The following is a 6,000-nucleotide window of genomic DNA, read 5'->3' as shown; positions in this document are numbered from 1 at the left end:
TCTCTTTCTCTGTGTCTGTCTGTCTGTCTGTCTGTCTGTCTGTCTGTCTGTCTGTCTGTCTGTCTGTCTGTCTGTCTGTCTGTCTGTCTCTCTTTGTCTCGTCCTCTCCCCGATGTGCAGCCATTCCTCGCCTCCTAATGATTAACTTCATAAATCACACTTCACTGTTTCCCTCTGCTTACAGGAGACTCGACCCAAGTAACCTGTTAGTGAGAACTGTGTTTTGTTGGACCTGACATCATCACCAAGATTGAAGATAATAAAGGTGAGCCTTCTTTTGTAACAGATACTGATAACAGATTTGTTAAGATGTATTTATTAAGAATAGTCATGAATACAAGAAGTTTACAATGGTCACAGCGGCAAATTCAGTCAGATATAAGAAAAGACAATTCATCAGATGCAGTAGATAATGGAAAAAGTGAAAGAGCGACAAAGGGCTAAAGGGAGAGAGAGCGAGAAAAGGCCTAATTATAAAATCTTAGAAACAATTGTGGTAATCAGTGGATTCATCTTCTGTAACTCCAACAACCACTTTGAAGTCACAGAAGAAGTAACCAGCTCCAGAATCCATTCATTACACAGCCACCAGATGAAATGCATAATACATGTGAAGTATTAATCACTTTGGTCTTCATTTGTTTAAAGACTAATAGTGTACTTTAAATACTAAGTAGTGGATAAAAGCCGGTAGAGAGTTAAACTTCATCATTGTCACAATGAAAAACTGCTGGGTCTCCGGGTTTGGTGGGCATCTACATCATTCTTGCTTGACATTATGTAAATGGGGACATTTCATTCAAGGGGCTCCAGTTTCATCCATTTTCGTCAACAATAAAATGTCCACCTTACATTAGAGGACTATGAAAGGCCGACAGATTAGCATCTTTAAGTCCCCCCCCCCACGTCTAATCCGTCCATGCCAGAATGAATCCAACATCATTATTTAACACTAGATAATAAAGAATTTTTCATTTCTCAGCAAATCAGGAGGACTCAGCAGTTTCATGAGAAGAACTCAAACTGTGTTGAGAGTTTTCCTTCTCTATGCAAGTACAGTTTATAACAACCTGACCCTGTCAAGTCTGCATCATCCCTGGTTCAAATGATATCTGAGGGTGGCTCTGGATGTTTGGTAGGCGTGAGGTTCAGTTAGTCACAAATTTATCCGCTACAGTGTCTTAATGTAGAGTGAGTACTTGATATATACTTAAACTTAGTTTGGTAGTAAAAATATGTATAAATGTGTGTCTTTACTGTCTATCAGTCATTGCATTTTCATTTGGGCACAAGCTCTCCCCCTCGGTTAACAAGGATGTTGTTCATATGAAAATGTGCCCTCTTTGATGAGCAGCACAGAAAGGAGATGGATGGACTTGTGTGGCTTATTGAGATAGTCACAGTGTACTGCACTGCCCACGTGTCTCTTCTTCTTGGGTTGGAGTTGCTGTCAGGGAAACTTGAGCGCCAAAGACTTCCTCATCAGCACTTTCAATGAGCTGTTTGCCCAAGACAATCTTGGTCCCCTCCACCTTGGTCAGCTCCTCATTGTCATTGAGGATGACAGTCTTTTCCAGCTCTTCTTCCTGTTCTTTTGTCAGGGCGACTGGGTCAGAGGGCGGTGTATTGGTCTGATAGTATAGCGGGCAGAACTTGCTTGTTCTGATGTGTCCAATGGCCCCAAACGCACTGCACTTTATTTTTACCTTGAGGTCTAGTCTCTCTTTGACCTTCTTGGCCTTCTTCTCTGGGGGGCCCTTGACCTTGAGTGGGTACAAAGAGGCAGTACCCATTGTCGATTGACGAATGAGATGCAGCGGGTGAACCTAGCCAGTCAGGCGATGGGAACCGCCCCTCTGAATCTTCATTTCATTGGATCTAGCAACAACCATTTGACAAACAATATCTTAGCAACAGAAAGTCAGTCATTTAGCGACAAAGTCAACTAGCAACTTCAACTGCACTCTTCCTGCCTCCTGTGGTATTCTGAAGGAAGGAATCCTGAATTACCCAAAACATAACTGCAATTAGGTGACTATGGTTTCATCACTGGTTGTGGTCAGACGGAACTGAATAAATGCATTTCATTGTTGTAGACCTAACTCACAAACTTTCTTTAATAGCCTGAAGAAGTTTTCTTAACTCAGGTGGCACCAAAATTCCTCATGCTCATGTTGAAAATATCTATCATTTTACACTCGTATGAATTTATAATATGTCAATAAATTCCAATCAATGAAATTCAAATTCAAATATCCCACGCAGTCAACAAATCACATGCTGCCGTTCTTTTGACTGTCTGGACAGCTGCGTAGTTAATGCTGGATTAGCTTGTCTGCTGCTTTTTTAGTCAGCTAGCACGCAGGCAACATTACTGTAAGATTGTGTAGCGATCGGGGAAGACAGTTACTGGACTGACGGCTGTGCACTGGGGAAGGCCAAGGGATTATAGGACTGTTGTGTCCATGTTCGAATCATTTATTAATGTTGTGTTCATGTTTTTGATTGTTGTTGTGTTGCTGTTGGGATGTTTAACTGGGACTGGGTAGACGACCATATGATGGACTGACTGACTGTAGGACCATGGCTGAAACGTGTATATTTTAAAATGACCTAGTTCCTGGAAGCCATTGTTCAGCAACTACTGGGAAGGGGCAGGATAAAGGTGCACTCCTGGGGTCGTGCGGTGTATGGGACACAGGAGCTGCCATTCAAACTAAACCCTTGCCTCGCCTCTCCCATCAGATCCTTTTGATTCTGACGGGGTATTAAAATTAAACAGCACTCTCGGGATCGTGCAGTGTATGGGACATGGGAGTTGTGAATAAGAAATCTCTGTGTCTCCATTATTCCATGCTGGTATGCCACAATTAGTTAGCAAATGACTCTAAATTATCTTTTTTCAACTGAAATGTGATGACTTTCCCTAGTGACCCCAACATAAGAAACATGTTTTTTGTTCATATTTCCATGAAAGCTGTACACCACTACGGTTCTAAGATTATCTTAGGGACAAACTACTTTCTGCACATTTCTGCTACTTTCTTAGGCTATACAAGCGCTATCTCTTACTAAAAAGTTAATTTTTACATGCAGTACCTTAAGCAATGATAATAATAATAATCCTCTACTTTAGTAAAGAAAGCAAGTATGACAGATGTGTTGTATTAAAAACGAGTGGTGTTCAGTGATGAAATGCAGTGTTTCTGCACTGTGAAGAGGGAAAACTCAGATAGTCACACAGTTTGTGATGAATGACAGGTTGTTTCTTTGTGGAAAATAGATTTGGGGTTTAAAATTAAATTAAGTTGCTTTAATTTAGAGGTTTAATGAAGATGGCTCATAAATGACCCTTAAGACAAGGGTAGTATACACAATGTGTGGACAACAGAAGGGCTAGTAAACAATACTTCTAAAACATTACTTAGTGGCTCACAACTTGACTGGTTTTGACACTTTTTGAGAAGAAATCCTCCTGGCTCCTCCTAGTGTCAACCTGCCTGCATGTGCATGGAACCAGAGGAAAGGAGGAGACCCTGTGCTGCTGCTGACTGAGATCACAACACTGTGTGTGTGTGGGGGGGGGGGGGTAATTATATTTGCCACAAAAGATTCAGTGGTTGTATGAGCTCATGATTCATATTCAAATTTTGGGAGTAAAAAAAAAAAGATCCAGTGCTGAAGAAAAATACCTCGGCAGAGGCATTGTTGCGTCTGAGTAATATCACAGCGAGTTTTCAAAATAAAATTCCTCTGTTTCTTTCATTTCTTTATGGGGGGGGCACAAATGCACATGTTCTAAAATATTGAGGGGAACCCCCCCTCCCAACCTATGCTGAGCTCTTTTCGCTGAGTCCCAGTAGAAATACACACACAACATTGATACCTACTTGACGATTGTTCAAAATGAAGGAAAATTTGAAAAAAAGAAGAGAAATGGAAAAACCTGACAATAGATGGCACGAATCAAAAGCAATAAAACTATTTTAACAACTACTCAGTTGAAAGACAAGTTATACTTGGGATAGACTTTGGGTCAGACTACATTGGGTACCCCAAAGTGTGCTTTTCTTGCCCAAAGAAGAGGGAGGAGGTATGTTACACTTGGCAAGTAGAGTGGCGGCTTTCAAGTTACAATTTGTGCAAACATATCTTACAAGGTATGTTGATATTGTGTGGAAAGGAGTAGCAAGTGCCATTCTAAGGAGAATGATGGTTTAGGTCTTGATACAGGTTTGTTTCTGATGGATTCTAAATGTTTAAATTTGTCTGAACTACCTGTTTTCTATAAATTAGTCTTCAAAGCATGGAATCTGTTCAAATGGAAAAGAAAGGAACCTGCTTTCTCTGTACTGGTTATTAAAGGAACCTGTCATTCACAGAGCCAGGTTGCCTTACTCTAATACTGTGCAACACTGGGACTGTAACTTTAAACAGGGTTCCCGTGGGTCCTTAAAAAGTCTTAAAAGTCTAAAATTCTGAACTATAAATTTAAGGCCTTAAAACGTCTTAAAAACGGCCAGATTTTCATCAGAGGTCTTAAATTTCCTTTGGTCAGGTCTAAAAAATATTTTACCCTCGTTCTGGCCGCGGAAAGTTATTACAAAGTAGCAAAAAAGTATTGAGTACAAAGCGGAGCTCTAATAAAGCCTTGAAGGACGCCGCCCTCAAAAACGTTGGTTCGGTGTGTTGTAGTTCTTTCTGGGGGATATTCAGGGGATATTGGTGTTGGAACATACGCGGTGATAAAACTACAAATCCCGTGATAAATGCAATACCTGCCCGCGAAATACGTCTGCGTCTCCTCAGAGTTTGTTAAAGTTCGCCTCACTGAAGAAAATGGGAAAGTGGACTTTCAACGAGACATGGCTAGATCACAGCGATTTCCGCTGCTGGTTACAAGCGGTATCCAGCTCCAAGTACGAGGCTCGCTGCAAACTTTGTAAAAAAACTATTCAATTAGGGACTCTGTGCATGAAGGTGCTAGAGTCACACGCCAGAGCGGAGAAGCATAAGCTAGCCGAAAAATGCCTTCAGCGGACTCGGCCCATCAGCCAGTTTTGTGCCTCACCCCTGCTGTCCCTGCCGTCATCGCCATCATCCTCCTCAATGCCTGGTCCCTCCGGTATCCAGCGCAATGTCATCGCTGCTCCGTCGAACGACCTTCGGGGTACTTTTGGATCGACTGACACGTCGAAAGCCGAGGTGCTTTGGATACTTCACACTGTCAAAACACCGTTCATTTAATAGCAACAGTGAGATTAGCGATCGCTTCCGAGTGATGTTCCCTGACTCAGTAATCGCGAAGACGTTCTCTTCCAAGTTTGTTTTAGCCTGTTTTCATTTTGTCATTTTGGACACGTGACACGGCTGTTGAGTTGTAGACGTTCAGTTGACGTTGACGTTGTTCAGTTGAGTTGTAGACGTTGTTGGGTGTGGAAGATCAATGACTGAATTCATTGAAATAAAATGATTTTTTCAGAATTTCTTTGGTTTAAATATTTTTTGGGTAATGTGTCATGTAGGTCTTAAATTTCAATTTTTATGGTCTTAAAATTTCTTAAAAAGGTCTTTAAATTTGACTTACTGAAACCTGCAAGAACCCTGTTTAAAGGACGTCGTGGATGTAGTTGGACCTGGTCTGATGGACGCAAAGGCTGTGGCTTCTCATCTGAGGCAGAAGTTGATTCGTCACATGAGGAAGATACTAACTCGTTGGGCTGAGAGACTGACTGATGCGGAACGGGAACTGTTGCAGGATTACTGTGCACAGGTGGAAACTCCTGATCAGGATGATCCTTTTCCAGATTTGGAACGTTCTCCTAGACTGAATGATTGCACTGGACAATTTTTATTCATTCATTCATCTTCAGCCACTTTTCTGGGGTCAGGTCGCGATGGCAACAAGCTAAGTAGGGCACTCCAGACGTCCTTCTCCCAAATAACGCCCTCCAGCTCCTCCTGGGGGATCCCAACATATTCCCAGGTCAGATTGGACAT

General features: G+C 41.8%; 1 long non-coding RNA gene across 1 annotated transcript in view; it reads left to right on the top strand.

Moving 5' to 3' along the window:
- The window catches only part of LOC130114764 (uncharacterized), a 42,986-nt gene that overhangs the window by 7,215 nt on the left and 29,771 nt on the right, over positions 1–6,000 (top strand). Inside the window, exon 3 of the long non-coding RNA XR_008810413.1 lies at positions 185–265. This is a non-coding gene — a long non-coding RNA (uncharacterized LOC130114764). The remainder of the gene's footprint in view (positions 1–184; positions 266–6,000) is intronic.

Source organism: Lampris incognitus, chromosome 6 (assembly GCF_029633865.1).
Source record: "Lampris incognitus isolate fLamInc1 chromosome 6, fLamInc1.hap2, whole genome shotgun sequence".
Lineage (NCBI taxonomy): Eukaryota > Metazoa > Chordata > Actinopteri > Lampriformes > Lampridae > Lampris > Lampris incognitus.
This window is presented reverse-complemented; position numbering and strand designations above follow the sequence as displayed.